Source organism: Ornithorhynchus anatinus, chromosome X5 (genome assembly GCF_004115215.2).
Source record: "Ornithorhynchus anatinus isolate Pmale09 chromosome X5, mOrnAna1.pri.v4, whole genome shotgun sequence".
Lineage (NCBI taxonomy): Eukaryota > Metazoa > Chordata > Mammalia > Monotremata > Ornithorhynchidae > Ornithorhynchus > Ornithorhynchus anatinus.
In genome coordinates this window covers 57,067,224-57,086,851 of record NC_041753.1, presented here as the reverse complement: position 1 = coordinate 57,086,851, position 19,628 = coordinate 57,067,224, and the positions used below count along the sequence as shown (strand labels likewise).

The 19,628-nt window shown below is 44.4% G+C and overlaps 1 protein-coding gene and 1 non-coding gene across 9 annotated transcripts in view; one reads left to right on the top strand and one right to left on the bottom strand.

The window, feature by feature from the left end:
• The window catches only part of APBA1 (amyloid beta precursor protein binding family A member 1), a 180,450-nt gene that overhangs the window by 21,223 nt on the left and 139,599 nt on the right, over positions 1 to 19,628 (top strand). The gene's annotated exons all lie outside the window — the stretch shown is intronic.
• LOC114808372 lies at positions 7,966 to 8,103 on the bottom strand. Its single transcript, XR_003756219.1, has one exon. It is a non-coding gene; the product is annotated as a small nucleolar RNA SNORA7 (small nucleolar RNA).

Here is a 19,628-nt window from a genome sequence, read left to right as displayed (position 1 = left end):
GGCCCGCAATCTCGGTGTCATCCTTGACTCGTCTCTCTCGTTCACCCCACACATCCTATCCGTTACCAAGACCTGCCGGTTTCACCTCTACAATATCGCCAAGATCCGCCCTTTCCTCTCCACCCAAACGGCTACCTTACTGCTACAGGCTCTCGTTATATCCCGGCTAGACTACTGTGTCAGCCTTCTCTCTGACCTCCCTTCCTCCTCTCTCGCCCCACTCCAGTCTATTCTTCACTCCGCTGCCCGGCTCATCTTCCTGCAGAAACGATCTGGGCATGTCACTCCCCTTCTTAAACAACTCCAGTGGTTGCCTATCAACCTCCGCTCCAAACAAAAACTCCTCACTCTAGGCTTCAAGGCTCTCCGTCACCTCGCCCCTTCCTACCTCTCCTCCCTTCTCTCTTTCTACCACCCACCCCGCACGCTCCGCTCCTCTGCCGCCCACCTCCTCACCGTCCCTCGGTCTCGCCTATCCCGCCGTCGACCCCTGGGCCACGTCCTCCCGCGGTCCTGGAATGCCCTCCCTCCTCACCTCCGCCAAACTGATTCTCTTCCCCTCTTCAAAACCCTACTTAAAACTCACCTCCTCCAAGAGGCCTTCCCAGACTGAGCTCCTCTTCTCCCTCTACTCCCTCTGCCACCCCCCCTTCACCTCTCCGCAGCTAAACCCTCTTTTTCCCCTTTTCCCTCTGCTCCTCCACCTCTCCCTTCCCATCCCCACAGCACTGTACTCGTCCACTCAACTGTATATATTTTCATTACCCTATTTATTTTGTTAATGAATTGTACATTGCCTTGATTCTATTTAGTTGCCATTGTTTTTACGAGATGTTCTTCCCCTTGACTCTATTTATTGCCATTGTTCTTGTCTGTCCGTCTCCCCCGATTAGACTGTAAGCCCGTCAAACGGCAGGGACTGTCTCTATCTGTGCCGACTTGTTCATCCCAAGCGCTTAGTACAGTGCTCTGCACATAGTAAGCGCTCAATAAATACTATTGAATGAATGAATGACAACCTGATTACCTTGTATCCACCCCCGTGCTTAGAACAGTGCTTGGCACACAGTAAGCGCTTAACAAGTACCATAATTATTATTAGTATTCCTCTCCCTCTTCCTTTCAATCTGTCGTATTTATTGAGCACTTACTGTGTGCAGAGCACTGTCCTAAGCACTTCGGAGAATACAATATAACAGAATTAATAGACCTTTTCCCTGGCCACAGTGAACTCCATCTCCCCAACTCCCTCTCCCATTGTCCCTATCTCCCCTGTTCACCCTCTTTTCCACCCCACACTCTATTCTCCCCTAAATGTTTCTGTGTCTCTCTGTTGTGCTCTCTCTCTCTTTTTTTCTCACTTTCCTCTCTCCTTCTCTGTCTGCTCCGGGTCTCCCGAAGCCTTAATCCAGATTGCTGCCAATCCTATATTTCTTCTTGGCATGTGTTCCTTCCATGGGTCATGAAATTTAATTCTTCCACCCAACAGTGTAGCATGACTTTCACCATACGATGGATGGAAGGCACCCTAATTGCTTACCTCTTTCAAATTGGGGGATTAGGACCCATAGCAAATTTCAGCAATCTAGGAATGTTTGGGGAAAGCATGGCAGGGCTAAGGTGCTTAAACCACAGTCAATCATGCTAATCTGCAAGTTGTGAACAGGGCTTGGGTTTCATCTGCAAGCAGCATCATGAGGTCGAGTATGTTGAGAAGCTGCATGGCCTATTGGGCAGAGCACAGGCCTGGGAGTCAGAAGGACCTGGGTTCTAATGCCGGCACTGTGACTTGTCTGCTGGACAAGTTGCTTAACTTCTGTGGGACTCAGTTACCTCATCTGTAAAATGGGGATTAAGAGTGTGAGTCCCATGTGGGACAGGGACTGTGTCCAACCCGATTTACTTGTATCCACTCCAGGGCTTAGTACAGTGCCTGGCATAAAGTAAGCGCTTAAAAGTACCACAATTATCATTATTGTTGTTGTTATTACAAGTACAGCATTTCTTTCCCATTGAAGGCTTCCCCGAGGCTAACCTTTCAGCTGTGGAGGAGAGTTAGCACTCCAGTGTATGCGTTGGAGGGGCAGAGGGGGTTTGAGAAATCTCTCCCCAGGAATCTCCTGTGAGTATGGCGATTTGGGAATGAGATGAGGGAGAAGAGAGGAGGGAAATGGGAGATGAAGTTGGGGTGCAGCCTCTTTCTGTACCCTTCCCTGCCTTATTTCCCTTTCCCTCTTTGTCCAACATCTTGTCATCTTTCCTGCTTCAAATGACGGGCTGGGACGGAGGCTGGTTTGCCTCATTGGGGCCTGGCGTTGGTTTTCTGGAGACTTTCAAGCTAAAACCTGAAATCACTTTGCCCTGATAGGACTCTAAGGCACCACTGAGTGCCTTGCAATGACATTTTATTAGGTAATGTACAGTCCTAGTGCACCCTCAGAGATAAGGTTTGCCCTATCTTCCAAGAGAGAAGCAAACACACCCAACCCAATATATGGTTTCTGTATTGGTCAGTGTTTGTATGGAGCTATGTCGATGTTTATATAGCTAGGGTGTAGTCGCAGGTGGAATGTACATATTAATTTTCACGTTTGAAGACTTAATAGATAATATAGACAGAGTAGATTTAAAAGGATTTCCCTGCACATGGATCTTAGGAATACGTATTTGATTAGAAATACAATCTGGTTATTTTTGCCCAGTCTACCATGCAGTTTTGTATTTCATTAGCCTTTTCTTCCCTTTTTTGAACAGTGTCCAGTTTAGCAATCGGCATATTTATTTACTATACCTGGCAATGCCAATTATTAGTGATTAAGCTCTATTTGTTCAATTTTCCTCGAAAACATTGCTATTAGAAACATATGGTATTTAAAAATGAGATAGCTTACTGATCTTTTGAGTTTGTGAGTGTGTATATGTGTGCTGTAGCCCACAGTTGCAGTATGTGACAAAAATAAAAATATACGTTTAAAGGGTTGGTTGTCAGTGAGCTTTTGTTTTGGGTAAAGTGACATGCTTTTCCTAACCAGTGTTGCTTTATTGTACTAATGTTTTAAGAAGTGCAAATTTTGGCTGCTGTCTATTGGAAATATTGTCAGACAAAAATTAAATGTGGTACTGGGGTTTAACTTTCTGTGGTCTTGAGACACTTGCCTTTCAAATAAAATATTTTGTAAAATTCTGAAGAACACAGAGTGTTTTTGCTTTGTTAATTTGGTATTGAAGGTTGATTTATGAAACCTAAGCACTTTCATTCAGTAATAATAAAAAAGATGGAGGAGCAGCATGGCCTGGGAGTCAGAAGGACCTGGATTCTAATTCCTCTGCCATTTGTTTGCATTATGACCTTGGGCAAGTCACTTAACTTCTCTGTGCCTCAGTTACCTCATTTGTAATATAGGGGACTGTCCTCCCCTCCCCGTAGAGTGGGAACCCTGTGTGGGACGGACTGTGTCCGATCTGCTAATATCGTTCATTCAACTGTATTTATCTAGCGCTATGTGCAGAGCACTGTACTAACCACCTGGGAGAGGACAATATAGCAATAAAGACACCAACCTCAGTGCTCAGAACAGTGCTTGGCACATAATAAGTGCTTAACAAATACCGGTATTATTTTTCTTCCTTGCAGAAGAAAAGGTGGGGAACAGTGGCCAGGCTCCAACCTTACACAACATTGGTTTTATGAAGGGGAAAAAAAAATGCTATAATCTCATTAAAAAACCTTGCTGATTTTGAAATGTCAGTGCCCAGCTTCATAAGTGAATGAAAAAGGCATTGCAGTGCTATTAATAAAGTATTGAGTCACGGCAGGGTGTTTTAAAAATTAATTAATAATATGTACCTTGAGAGGGTGGTAAGGTAGGAGATTGCTGATGAAAATGTCTTACAGCACACCAGAGGCATGTATAGAACTGGAGTAGAAATATGTGTTCTGCCCAAGCTTGCCAGTCGTGGAAAAAATTGACATCCTGCAAAATGTTCACCAGCCTTTCGCAGTTACTGATGTCATTAAAAGGATGCATTAAATGGCAGTGCGTGTTTAGCCTGAAGAATAAAATACCAGTTGGGGTCGGGGAGAGCATGAGGGCGGGGAAAGGGATGGGGAGAAAGGGCAGATTTTCAGTTCAGTTGCCTGATTTATTTGAGGTCCACCTTCATTTCTTTCAATGCCTACCTTTGAAGGTTCATGCTAATTTTTATGGGCTGCCTTATCATACTATGACCCTGGGGGGGGGGGGGGCGGGGGGGAGGGGGCATGCACGTGTCTGCATATGACGATATGGCTGTTCTTCCTTTACCAAAATGACACTGTTACTGATGAGATCCTCTGCACAACTGTGGCTCAAAAGACAGATTTGTGACCGAGCCATTCCATATCATGTGCACGTAAAGAGAAATACTTGCTGCACTGACGTGTTTGCCATTTGCAGACCCCATGTTTGTTTTTGACCCTGCTTCTTTGTATCCTGATCTTTGTGAAGCTTCTGCTCAAGGAGGGCAAGCCCTCTCCTGATGGTGGTCTGACAACAACAGGACCTTCCCTAAGAGGGGTGTGGGGGACTCACTGGGCCTGGGATAGGAGGGGGTGTGTTTAAATCTCTCGCCTTGCATCCATCCAAGAGGCGAGACATGGGACTCATGGGAGAGGGACTGCTGTATTCACGCCCTTCCTGGTATACTTCAGACAGCCCAGGGCCCAGTCCCCCGGGGTGGGAAATAAGTAAGAACGTTCCAGAACTGGACACCCATTAAAGAAGAAAAAGAATCAGTGCTGGGGCACCCGTGCTGACTTGAATTATTTCTAAGTGGCTTTTTTGTTTTTTCTTTTGGGGGGCACAGGGCCGGGTGGTCCCTCACTGGAATAGTATGTGCCAAGGAGTGGATTTGGTCCCCACATGGCACCGGGCCCTTCCCAAGGCTGTGATGCAGGACCGGACTACACCGTGCTAAGGCAGCCAGCCGGCCACCAGCAGCACTGTTGGTTCCCACAGCGAGCCGGCACGACTCTGGGCGGGGAACGTGGGCCACTCCAGGGTGCTGGAGGGGGAAAATTGGCCGCTGCTCCTGCTGCACCCACCCTTTCCCACAGTAGAACACAGCCTCTGACCCATTTCAGGGACCTGTGGTATTCCCCTCGTCCTCAGTGGGCGGTAGGTTGAGCTGGAGCCTCGCCGCTATCACCACCATGATTTGAAATGCCTTGCTTCTCCAGCCCCATTCTCAGTCACGCGTTTCACTCAGTCTCATCAGAACAACTGGCCACCTTTAAGTGCCTTGGCCCTGACCCCCGTTCGAGTACAGGTCAATTTTCACTTTCGGCCCTGCCGATTCTCTGGGAGGGTTGAAACTCTGTAGGCCCCAATGCCAGGGGCTGTTTGGATACCTGTCAGGATGTCCTGGAATGCCCTCCCTCCTCACCTCCACCAAACTAATTCTCTTCCCCTCTTCAAAGCCCTACTGAGAGCTCACCTCCTCCAAGAGGCCTTCCCAGACTGAGCTTCCCCTTTTCCCTCTGCTCCCTCTGCTGCCTCTCTGCCCCCCCCTTTACCTCCCCTCAGCTAAGTCCCCTTTTTCCCCCTTTCCCTCTGCTCCTCCCCCTCTTCCTTCCCCCTCCCCTCAGCACTGTGCTCGTCCGTTCATTTGTATATATTTTTATTGCCCTATTTATTTTGTTAATGAGATGTACATCCCCTTGATTCTATTTATTGCTATTGTTTTTGTCTGTCTCCCCCGATTAGACTGTAAGCCCATCAGTGGGCAGGGATTGTCCCTATCTGTTGCCGAATTGTACATTCCAAGCGCTTAGTACCGTGCTCTGCACATAGTAAGCGCTCAATAAATACTACTGAATGAATGAATGAATAGCCTCCTGCCCCATCTCTCCAGAAAGGACTCTGGAGATTTCCATAACCTATGCCATGGGGGCTCCACCATTTTCAGAGAACCGGCCTCCAAATAATTACTGCGCACAGGAACCGAAGGAGAGAAGAACAGGGAAATGCCAAGGGTTCAGTTGTATGATCACTCCCCCCCCCACCTCCATTGCCCCATCTGGTTTGGAGCCCCAGTCGCCAGGAGGTGTGTACCACCTTCCCCCAGGATGGGGAGCCTGAGCCAGTTGCCCTAATTGGACCTTCCACATGGACAGCTCTGCCCATCATTCTACTGTGACGTTGCATTGTTTGAGGTTGAGCTTTACTTTGGTTTTAAAATGCACGTGTTCTACCCTTCCTGCTTGCTGGTGCCCCACATCAATTCACCCTTCAACAATTGCTTGGGCATCTTGCTGTCGTCCAATTTTCCCACAAGTCCTCCCCAGTGAAGTTGTGGTGCAGTGAGCAGTGCTTCAGTGCTCGTGAAGTGACTGCATTCCACAGCATCATTGTTTGGGATCTTGCCTTGTCATTTGATGTTGAGGATACTTGCTGTGGTCTTCATTGCCCAGTTGAGCCCTCTATTTTCCTGATTGTCTGTGAGCCTGTCTACCACTTGAGATGCTCTAGGAGATTCTTTGGTCAGAAGCTTTCACCACCGATGCCTCTGTTTCACTCTCCTCTCCCCCTCCCCCCCATACACAAACACAGTGAAGTGTGAGTCGGACGTTCCGGTGTGCCACTGCGCTGAGGAAGCAAAATTTTGTTGGATAAGGTACTATCTAATTCTGCCTAGGTAACACCTTTCGGTGACCACATTAAGTTCCCTGCTGTTGATTATAAAATCTGTGGGTTTATGGATGGCTTCCCAGATGTAAATTGGTACATCACCGGAAGAAAATAATTACACTTAGGCGAATAGAATTAGTTAGGTTTTTAAAGATGCTTCTCCTTCCCTTTTTTATTTATATCCTGTCACCACAGAATGGGGAAACTGTTTTTATAGAGCATGCAAAAATAAGAAAGGCAGAGCACTCTCTTGTTTTTTAGGCAGTTCGGTTATGGGATTTCGACTTCTTTTGAGTTTGGGTCCTTCAAACCACAATTTACACTTTAGATCAGTTAATTGGCTGTATGCACGGCATAAAGTCACGTAGAAACTTGTGAATGATCCAGTTGTAGAAAGTCAAACTGGGTAATTCAGACCCCAAGAAGTCTAGTTGGGCTATCTACATAAATCGACTAATGGTAACCAGATAATTAGCAAATCTTTACTTCCCTAAACACTGTACAGACACTAAATGTTATTTTAGAAGTACATCTGCTGGGCATTGTATACACTACAGAGAAAGTGTCTCCACCTAGATGCTGATGACTGTGCTAACAAACTGGCATATGTTTCCAGGTGCAGGGTTTCTAGCAAATCATTTGCAACATTTATCATTTGGTTCATTTCAGTTGCCATTTGGGATGATTTTGATTTGAAGGTGTTAACGGAGAGAATTATTATTTTGACTGAAATTTTTTCTTAGGCAGGATTCAAAGGTTATTATTATTATTATTATTATTATTATTATTATATTTGTTAAGCACATACTGTTTGTCCAGCGCTCTTCTAAGTGCTGGGGAAAATACAAGTTAACCAGTCCCTGTCTCATATGGGGTGCAAAGTCCAAGTAAGAGAGAGAACAGGTGTTAAATCCCCATTTTACAGTTGAGGAAATTGAGGCACAGAGAAGTTGTGACTTGCCAAAAGTGACATGACAACCAATTGGCAGAGCTGGGATTAGAACCCGCGTCCTCTGACTCCCCGGCCAGTGCTATTTCCAATAGGCCACGCTGCTTCCCTGGAGATAGTTGTCTTGTCTTATGCCGTCGAATCATTTCCGACCCATAGCGCCACCACGGACAAATCTCTCCCAGAACGCCCCGCTCTCCATCTGCAATTGTTCTGGTAGTATGTCCGTGGAGTTTTCTTGGTTAAAATCTGAAAGTGGTTTACCATTGCCGCCTTCCACGCAGTAAACTTGAGTCTCCGCCCTCGACTCTCTCCCATGCTGCTGTTGCCCAGCACAGGTGAGTTTTGACTTGTAGCAGATTGCCTTCCACTTGCTAGCCACTGCCCAAGCTAGGAATGGAATGGGTAGGCCTCTGCTTGACTCTCTCCTCCATAGCCGAGACTGGTAGAGTACTGGAAACTCTCCAGGTGCGACCCTGAGCAGGGGGAGATAATTGTACACAATAGATAAATGCCCATCTCCCTCCCTCCTCGCCCACGCTTGTAGCTGGCCTTGATTTGCAAAGATGATGCCAATGACAGTGAGATTCTTTTTCTTTGTGTGGTTGAAAATACCAATATGTGATCGGCATACATAGTCATCCTCATTCTGTGGGGTGGGATTTGCTCCCTTTATTCATCCCTCCCTCAGCCTCACAGCACTTATGTTCATATCTGTAATTTATTTATATTAATGTCTGTCTCCCCCTCTAGACCGTAAGCTCCATATGGGCAGGGAGCATGCCTACCGATTCTGTTACAGTGTACTCTCCCAAACACTTAGTACAGTGCTTTGCACACAGTAGGTGCTCAATAAATATGCTTGATTGATTGGAGTATAGAAGAGTTCCTTGCTGGGTTAATGGATTTGTCCTATCATACGTAGCCTGGTCTAGCTTGAAGTCTGCCTCTGGGGATCCCCATCTTCTGCATGAAGCTCTTCTACAAGCAATATGGTGTAGTGGATAGAGCATGGGCCTGGGAGTCAGTAGGTCATGGGTTCTGTTCCCGGCTCTGCCGCTTGTCTGCTGTGTGGCCTTGGGCAAGTCACTTCACTTCTCTTGGCCTGTTACTTCATCTTTAAAATGGGGATTAAGACTGTGAGCCCCATGCGGGACAGGGACTTTGTCCAACCCGATTTGCTTGTATCCACCCCAGCGCTTAGAACAGTACCTGACACATAGTAAGCACTTAACAAAGACCACAATTATTATTATCATTATTCAAGGAGAACAACCCTTCTCCTGATTTCAGCCCGCCCAGCCATGGTCTTCCATCAGTCCACTGCTATGTCACATTGTTTGAGGCTGTGCTTCACGATGTCTTTAAATCGATTAGTCCCGTTCCCTTTCGGTTCCTCATACAGTCTCTGTGGCCACCGATCCCTTCTCCTCACGTGGTTACCAGACCTCGTGGTTGGTATCTCGAGCTGTCATTTGAATGTGATTCATCGGCGGCACTGGTAAAACTCTTAGTCCACACACATCCTGAAGAATCTCCCATAAATCCCTCTAGCTACTTCTGGCAGTCCCCGACCCCAACTCTCTCCCAGATCCCAGAACAATTTAAAATGTTGCACTATACCATATGTGCACCCCTCTCCTTTTCTTGGTGAAGAAAATGAGGGGCGGGCATCATTTTTGAATTGCTTTGCATTCTGAAGGCTGGCATGAGGCCATAGACCCTAAAATTCTCACATCATGTTCCTTTCTCCTCTCCCTCCTCCCCATGCATACCCCCAGTGAACCTGGAAACAGGGTGAAAAGGCAGATATGATTTTAAAAAAAAATAGCAAGGGATCAAAAGGCAGATTGAGGGGGTTTCTCTTTGCAACGGGGAACGGGGGCTAAAAAGAGGATTTATAGGCATACACACACTCAAAATACACTGCTTGTCCCCATGGCTGGTTGCCGCCTAATGTAGGATATTCAATCTCTGTAATAATGAAAACAATAATAACAATGATAACTGGCACTGAGCACTTACTTTTTTGTGGTATTTATTGAGTGCTTACTATGTGTCAAGCACTGTGTACATACAAAATAATCAGGTCGGACACAGTCCGTAACCCACTTGGGGCTTACAGTCTAAGTAGAAGAGAGGAGGATTTAATCCCCATTTTACAGATGGGGTAACTGAGGCACAGAGAAATGAAATGACTTACCTAAGGTCACACAGCAGATAAGTGGCGGAGCCAGTATTAGAACTCAGGTCCTCTGATTCCCAGGCCCATGCTCTTTCCACTAGGCCACAGTGCTTCTCATTTACTTTGTTCAAAACACTGTGTAAGCACTGGGTTAGATACAATTCAGAGAAGCAGCGTGACTCAGTGGAAAAAGCCCGGGCTTGGGAGTCAGAGGTCATGGGCTCAAATCCCTGGCTCTGCCACCTGTCAGCTGTGTGACTTTGGGCAAGTCATTTAACTTCTCTGGGCCTCAGTTACCCCATCTGTAAAATAGGGATTCAGACTGTGAGCCCACGTGGGACAACCTGATCATCTTGTATCCTCTCCAGCACTTAGAACAGTGCTTTGCACATAGTAAGAGCTTAACAAATGCCATCATCATCATCATACAATTAATCATATCACACTCACTGCCCTATCCAAGGTTCACCATCTAAGAGAGAGAACAGCTCCCCATTTTACCTGAGGAAGTTGAGTCACAGAGAAGCTAAGTGGCTTGCCCAAGGTCATGCAGTGGGCAGGTGGCATAGTTGGGATTTTGAACCCAGGTGTCCTGAGTCCTAGTCCAGTACTTTTAGGGAATGATTTTTGATTTTGGCCTAGAGTTGGTTCCCTGCCGAAAAATAGTTAAGATAAACCTGAGCTCTGGCTAGGTGAGTTCCAGATATGTGAGGCTGTTCTGTACTCCATTTTCTAACTTTCCAGAAAACGGTATAAGAATCAGACATGGCTTTATACTTTATCATGAGCCTGTACACTTCTGGTCATTAATGTACTTTTTAAGCATTTGTCAACAATTTTATCTTTTGTTAGATGACTTTATGTGCATTTTTGATTATTTGAGCTAAAGGGCCATTTAATGAAAGTTGCCATTATCAATTAGCAATTAAATGAAATTCTAAAGATTAGTTGGCGCCAATTGTCATTTGCTAGCGGTGCGTCTGTTGTTATAATTAAAAGCTGCGGCCCTGGGACATATCTGATCATTCTTCTGTTGCCAGGGTAACTCTTCTGGATCCCTCTTTGGGTTTATATACCAAGAATCAGAGCTGAGAAAGGCAAGGTGCTATTGGGTGATCTTGTTTGTCAACTTGTGTCTCAGGGCCATAGAAGTGGGAGTTTTGGTAGATTGACTTTGGGTACCGAGGACATCTTTGATCGTAAAGCGGGGTAAAGTCCCATAAATCGCTAATCCTGTAGATTTGCAGAGGGAATGCTATTTTGAGAGAGGGGGTTAGGGAGGTGGCAGAAGCTCAAAGGACCTGGTAGATACACCTGATAGACCTGCTAGCCTGAATTCAGCATTAATAAAGTTCTCAAAATCACAGTGGGTACTCTTCACCTTATGTGTCATCATGGGTCATTTGAGAAATTAAAGCAGCGTGGCCTTAGTGGAGAAAGCACGGGTCTGGAAGTCAGAGGACCTGGGTTCAAATCCCAGCTCTGCCAGTTGCTTGCTATGGGACCTTGGACAAGTCACTTAACTTCTCCGTGCCTCAGTTCTCCTGTTCTCCCTCCTTCTTAGACTGGGAGCCCATGCGGGACAGGGACTTTGTCCAACCAAAGTATCTACCCCAACGCTTAGAACAGTGTTGGACACATAATAAGCACTTAAAAAGTCGCATAAAAATTATCTTTTTTGTTCTACATGACCCATTTATAGGAATAACACCTTCATTAGTGTCAGCTATTCACGTGGGTTTACAGTGTGTGGGTATAAAAGTGTGGAAGGAAAATGCATACATTTTTAGACAGAACATTTAAAATTGGGATGTTCTCAAACCTTTGAAACTGAGATTTAGGAGCCACACAAAGGAGTTCTTCTATGCCCTGATTGCAGTCCCAAAACACAAGCTTCTAGGGACCGCTTAAATGGTATTAAGAACAGTCGGTTCTTCTGTAACGTGGGGGTTGGGTTCCTAAATAACCCCACATGTAGGGAAATCAATCAATCAGTCAATCATATTGAAAATTCACCCTTAAGTACTGTGTCTGATGCTACATGCATGCTAATAACGGTTTCCTCTGACACTGTCATGTTCTATCCAGACAGACGTGCATTGTCAGAACAGCATTCTCTAATTCAGCTGTCGCGTTCTATCCAAAGCATGGAGTGAAAAGATGAATTCTGGCTAATTTCTGCCTCTGAGCGATATTGCTTCAGCAAGCTTTGGAGGTCAAGCTTATTGCATTTAAACCTGTTTGGGTCATTTAAAGCTCTGGGTTTAAAAGGCAAAGTTAATGTGTTCATTTGGAGAATTCCATCATTATTCCACACTAAACAGTTTTAATGACTGAACTTTTCCTTCACCTTTTAATGCTTTTTGCATTCCTGTGTTGCAGCCTCCCACTGGGTCTTTTTAAAGTGAGCTGGCATGAAAATTTTCTGCTGTTCATGATGCTATCAAACTTTGTAAAAACTCTGTTCCCCAAATCCTTCCAAGTCATTATTTCCCCCAGTGACATATGAGCAACCTCTGTAGCTTTACTCTCTTTCGGGCCAGAAAAAATCAGCAGTTGCAGGATTGTTGGGCTGAAAGTCTTTATCTCCAGAGTAAAGGACATTCGGTTTCTTACTCGGCACAGACCTTTAGCATCTATTTCATTGTTGTGGTGTTGTAGGAGTGGCTGCAGGAAAGACACAAGCTAGCTCCTGCTCAGAAGCTTCCCTCTTCCCATATTTCCCGAGTTATGTGTGATCGCTGCTATTGTCATGACACTTTCTGGACTCTGGAATTGACCCTCCAGTGTCCAGGCTCTTGATCCATGTCTGACTGAGGCTGGCCAGAGTGGTGGCACAGGTGGTGTTAATGAACGAGTGTCAATCCCTGGCTCCCTGCCTGGCAAATTACCCTCCATCACCCATAGTGAAAGCGATTGATGAGATTGGTTTCATAACTAACCAATTGATAAATAGTATTATTTAGAGACCTGTCATCTTCAGCACTTGGGAGAGTAAAATCGAATTTGCAGACCTGATTCTGACCTGAGTGAGTTTACAATCTAGCGATGGAAATGGACACAGAATAAATTACAGGTGAGAGGAAGAGGAGAATGGAATGATAGATGTGTGGATGAATAAATGTTTTAACAGCAGGTTTTAACAGGATCCCTCTCCTCAATTTACTTTAATCTCTGCCGCTTGCCTGCTTGGTGACCTTGGGCAAGTCACCTAACTTTTCTGGGCCTCAGTCTCCTCATCTGTAAAATGGGGAGTCAGTACCTGTTCTCCCTCCTGCTTAGACCTTGTGCACATGGGAAGCACTTAACAAATCCAACTACTGTTTTCATTATTGATAATATAGTGAAGTATGTGAATCAAAATATGCAAAAGTGCTGTGGGTTGTTGTGATTGTATATGTGCTGAGGGGGTAGTGGGGAGAAGAAAAAATTGCTCCAGTCCAAAATACTACTGGCCAATGAAGAAGATAGGAGTGGAGACATAGTTGAAAGGGATTGTTAAGGGGGACTACCCAGGGAAGCTAGTGGAAACAGCTGTGTCAGGTGCTGGCTGGCACTGAATGTAATATCAACAAGAACTCACTCTGCTTAGAATGGGAGAAGAATGGTCGCGTGGAAAGGACACTGTTGTTTTTGGCCAGAGATGATGGTGATTTCACAGTCCTTGTGGCCCATGGAAAACCCCAGTAAATTAATTGGTCACAAGACTGGAGAAGAACCTGAAAAGTCATTTAGTCCATCCAGCCCTTCTCGTCTAATCCTAAAGTAGGGGAAAAATTCTTAGTCTATTATAGATGTCCAGGGAGGGAGATTCACCAAAATCCTGCCAGTTCTACCTGCACAACATTGCTAAAATCCACCCTTTCCTCTCCAATCCAAACTGTTACTATGCTGAGCCAAGCATTATTGACTTGACTACTGCATCTGCCTCCTCGCTGACCTCCCTGCCTCCTGTCTCTCCCCACTCCAGTCCATACTTCATTCTGGATCATTTTTCTAAAAAAAACAAAAACAGTCAATTCACATTTCCCCACTCCTCAAGAACTTCCTGTGGTTGCCTATCCACCTCCACATCAAATAGAAACTCTTTTCCATCATCTTTAAAGCACTCAATCAGCTCTCCCCCTCCTAACTCAACTCATTGATCTACTACAGCCCAGCCCTCACACTTCTCTCCTCTAGTGCCGCTTGCTCCCTGTGCCCCGATCTCAATTATCTCTCCGCCGACCCCTTTCCCATGTCCTCCCCCTGGGCTGGAACTCCCTCCCCCCGCTCCATATGTGGTAGACCACCACTCTCCCCACCTTCAAAGCCTTATTCAATCAATCAATCAATAGTATTTATTGAGCGCTTACTATGTGCAGAGCACTGTACTAAGCACTTGGAATATACAGTTTGGCAAAAGATAGAGACAATCCCTTCCCAATGATGGGCTCACAGCCTAAACGGGGGAGACAGACAGCAATGCAAAATAGAACAAAACAGAAACAAGATATCATCAAGATGAATAGAATCGAGATATATGTTAACATTATACATTCACAAAATAAATAGGGTAATAAATAATATATACAATGAGCACAGTGCTGAAGGGAGGGTAAAGGGGAAGAGCAGAGAGTGGGGGGAGGGTGGGGAGGGAGAGCAGGGGGAAAGGGGGACTCAGTTTGGGAAGACCTCCTGGAGGAGGTGAGCTCTCACTTGGGCGAGGACTCTCCAATAGAGTTGATAGACACACAGTCCCTGCCCACAACGAGCTGTAAGGTCACATCTCCTCCAAGAGGCCTTCCTTGATTAAGCCGTATTTTCCCCAACTCCCTCTCCCTTCTGCATCCTCTATGCGCTTGGATCTATACCCTTTGGGCCCTTGATATTTACCTTACCCTCAGCACCACAGCACTTTTATACATGTCCATAATTTATTCATTTATATTAATGTCCCTCTAGACTGTAAGCTCGCTGTGGGAACGTGTCTACCAACTCTATTGTACTCCCCCAAGCACTTAGTACAGTGCTCAATTCATTCATTCAATCAGTCATATTTATTGAGCACTTAGTGTGTGCAGAGCACTATACTAAGCGCTTGGAATGTACAATTCGGCAACAGAGAACAATCCCTGCCCAACAGCGGGCTCACAGTCTGTACATACTATTTAATGAATGATTGATTCCCTCTCTTCCCTGGCTTCTAATTTCAGTGTTTAATCAATCAATTATATTTATTGAGCGCTTACTAGGTGCAGAGCACATCCTCTTTCTTTTTATGGCTAACCTAGAGCCATCTTGCTGCAGTTTAACTGCACATCAGTGGGGTTGGACGACAGCTGAACAGCTGCAATATTATGACTAGAGTCATTCCCACAGGACTCTGAGACCATTCTTCTTGATTTGCTGAATCTGAGCCTGTCTGCCAGAAATGTCTGTGCCGAACAGAAACCACTTTGATTAATAAAGGGGAAGATATTTTCAGAAGGCCTGGATTTTTGGAATGTTTAAGGCTTTTTCCAAAACTTAATTAGCTGTAGGGGTTTTAGGACAACAGGAAACTTGCCTGGAATGCTACTAATATTGCCCGCTGCACGCTTAAGCACAGCATGATTAGCCACAGGATTGTTTGGGAAATGGAATGAGGCTGTGTCCATGGCATTTGGTGGATACCTAGTGGGCAGGGAATGTGTTTACCAACTCTGGTGTATTGTACTCTCCAAAGTGCTTAGTTCAGTGCTCTGCACACAATTAGTGCTCAATAAATGCCACTGATTGTTTAGCTATCACCATTAGCAGTTGAGAAGTTTCAGTTTAAGACTCAGAGCTGGGCAGTAGACATGTGGTTTTTAAAAGTCTTAAATTCTTTTCTCCTTCAAAATGTCCTTAGGGTACCCCTCAAGTTGTTCGATCAACTATCAGATGCTTTCTTCAGATTGGATGTAAAAGCCATAGAGACTGACATAATTCAGAGAACGACGGTTACTGTTTTGAGGAAAAGTGATGTGGCCTAGTGGAAAAAGCATGGGCTGGGAGTCAGAGAACCTGGGTCCTAATCCCGCTTCCTCCACTTACCTGCTGTGTGACTGTGGGCAAGTCATTTAAGTTCTCTGTGCCTCAGTTTCCTCATCTGTAAAATGGGGATTCAGTACCTCTTCTCCCTCCCCGTTATCCTGAGAGCCCCATCTGAGCCAGAGACCATCTTCAATCTGATTATCTTGTATCTCTTCCAGGGCACAGTCTCTATGCTTGACACATAGTAAGTGCTTTAAAAATCCCACTATTATCATTACTATTGAGAGAGAGAACCTCGTCGTGGGCAGTGAATTTGTTTATATTGCTGTGTCCTGCTCTCCCAAATGCTTAGCACAGTGTTCTGCACACAGTAAGTGTTCAATAAATACAATTGAGATAATAACTCTCTCTTACAATTTTGTTACTTGAAAGGATTCTTTTTATGAGAGTCCTCAGCATTTGTTACAGTGCCTGTCACATAGTAAGCACTTAACAAATTCCACAATTATTATTTCACTATTTGTTAATCAACTGGATTTTCAATTTGAGAGCTCTCACTGTTTCAACACTCAGTTCTTACTTGGATTTCATGAAGTCTGTGGCATAGACAATAACTATTCATTTTTTAACATTAAGAGCTTAATCTGTAGAAATCACAGATAACTTTCCTGGTTTTCCTCAGTTGCTTAAGCAGTGTAGGAACAGGCCATCACTTTTGTATTTGTCGTTTGGTCCACTGAACATTTCAAGAACAAAGTGCAGCAGAGGTGTTTGTCGACAGAGTGGGCAGCAGAGTCAGTGTTTCTAAAGCACGATGTTGTGTTCCTGAAGAACCTCATCCTCACAAAAAGTTGCCCTCTGGTACTCACACTTTGACCGACCCCATATTTCACGTGCAAAGTCATTTCTTCTGATATTGCAGTGTGACAGATCTGGACAGACTCACAATGTGGGAAGAATAATCCCTAATTCCTTAATAGCATTCTCCCTAAAACATGTTATGAAATTATGCATTGCAGAAGCACTGACCATTCTTTTGGATTAGTGAATGTCTTCATTAGTTAAGAAGTCACTTTGAAGATCAAATCTCAAAGTCTCCCCTAAACTGTTGTCTCCACAGCCTTGTTTAAAATAATCAATTTTAAAACAAAGGGAAAAATTCACATTAGAGAGCTCTATATACACACACTTATTACACCCGCTCCCCCCAGCCCCAGTGAAAGCCTTCTTTCACCTGGTCACTTAGAGAAAACTTCAGCTTTGGTGTTTTATGCAGTTTTTCTAATCTGCACCTTTTTTTAATGGTATTTATTAAGCACTTACTAGGTGTCATACACTGTTGTAAGCGCTGGGGTAAATACAGGCTTATCAGGTTGGACAAAGTCCCTGTTCACATGGAGCTCATGGTCTAAGTAGGCGGGGGAAAAAAAAACAATAGAGATTGATCAGAGGAGGAATCAGACTGCTACCCAATTTATTAGAATTGGCAGGCAAGTAGGAGGAAGAGGGACAGAGAAGGTGAGGTGGGAGGACAGGACTAGATGGCCGATACAGTAGGTGGGACTGAGCAGAGTAGAGAAGCAGCATGGCTTAGTGGATAGAGCACAGGCTTGGGAATCAGAAGGACCTGGCTTCTAATTCCACCTCTGCTACTTGTCTGCTGTGTGACCTTGGATAAGTCACTTAACTTCTCTGTGTCTCAGCTTATTTGTAAACTGGGGATTAAGACTGTGAGCCCCATGTGGGACATGGACTGTGTCCAGCCTGATTAGCTTGTATCTATCCCAGCACTTAGTACGGTGTCTGGCACATGGTAAGCGCTTACCATATACCATAAAAGAAGGAGTAAAGACACTATCTAATGTAAAAGCAACAGCTAGTTCTTTAATTTTTAAATAGGTACAGTAAACTGATGTAGGGTTTGGCTAACATTTTAACTTTCATTCAGGGTGAGGAGAATGTTTGGGGGAGGCCTGATGACAGTGGGGTCTGGAATCCCGGGGTGACTGTAAGATTCCCCATTGTGGCATAGCCAGAAGGTGCAGGGTTTGGGACCTAAGAATGTGGAGAGGTGTTGGGGGAGGGGAGAATAAGGCAGCCAGAGCCCTTTCCAAGAGATATTCAAGGATTAGGAGTGTAAGGCCTATTGAGTGAAATTATGTAGCATGATTATATTGCAATCACACCAGATGAAATTATTGTGTGGTGGTGTGGGAGTGGGTATTAGGGAAATCTCTTATGCTTCCCGGGAAGCTGCTAACAATGATTTATCCAGGCCTGCTATGATCCTATTTAGAATAATCCGTAGAGGGCAGGGCCCGTATCTGCTCAGCTTGCTTTGTTCAGGGCCCATCACAGTAATGTGTGCATATGGGTACTTAATAAATACTAATTAATGATGAATAGTGTATTGACTCCTGTTCCCCCTAGTTATGAAGGAAAACCCATTTCAAAACTGAATATTAGCACAGTAGTTCTTATTTCAGATGGGTCACCTTTCGGTGTGATGGTCCACTGAATATTGATGGAGAAAATTAGGTAGCGTCAAAAAGGGGCAGTGAAAATGATGAAATAATTGTAGAATGGGATGTATAATGAGAGACCAAGGGAGTCTAGAGGTTAGTAGGAGGAGATTGTGAAAGGATGTGATAAAGCTATAAAATGTCTTCAAGGAAATGCTTTCTAGAAGGAAAAGCATTTATCTGGACAGTGCTGACAATTAGATGTTACGATCCAAAAGGAAAATGGAGACTATATTTTAGCAGGAATAAATGTGCAATAATAGGAACTGCAGAGAGCAGGCATTCAGATAGGTTCATTCATTTGCCTACATATTGTTTTACCAGCTCTGGCCTGTGCTTATTTATGCCAGTAGCATTGTTCTTTCTTTTGGCATTGAGTATCCTCAGCCTGAACTAATCCATTACTTGTGCTGTGGTTTATATATCCAGGTTGTTTTTGTTTTTTAATTAGCATTCTTCTTTGACCTTTAATCTCTTTTAGGATTCTGGGTCTCTGGACCCCAAGATAATTTGTATGTATAGTCCAAAGAGATTTCTACATTATACTCAGGATTTCAAAAGTGCCAGATGAGATCACTTAAGGTGTTCTCTGGGGTCATCTTTTTATATTATTGACTACTTGGTCATAGTTTTAGTTATAAAGCATTTTACAGTGTGATGTTGACAAAAAGGGAAGTAGGATGGACGGATGTCACTGAGCCCAGCAAGTAGGCTGTTTTGTTGCTTTTTCTTTTTTTTTTAATTACAGGACAGGTTAATTTTGTTCTATTTTTTCCTTTTCTTTTTCTGCTGCAGAATCTATATTCCTTTGGGGGTTAGGGAGCAAATCCTGAAATGGTTAATCACCATCCCCTTTAAGGAAGGTGAGAGAGAGAGTAGGAGGAGGAATGTGGAGGTGATTGGGTGGAGGAGAGAGACAAAGTCATTCAGACTTCATCTGAGTGTCACAAAGGGTTAATAATGTTTCCACATGGTATCTCATTTTGTAACCCTGAAATGCCCTTTGAGTCACAACATATATGAAATTAGAAAGACTGAGCTAATATGAAGAACAGCTGAGGGAAGATAAATTCCCCCAAGTTCTAGTTAATGGAAGATATATTTTCCAGAATTTGTGACTTACTGTGTATATGCCAAGGAGAAGAAAACCTAGTGTGAGTCTAGCATGAGTAGCTTTGGTGAAGATAAAGAAAAGCCGTTGTTTGATAACCAGAAAAAAACTAAGGTAAGTGACTTTTGTACAAAAAAGATATTAAAAATGCTTTCACAATTCGTGCTCTGTTTTTGATTCTTCCTAGTGAAATTAT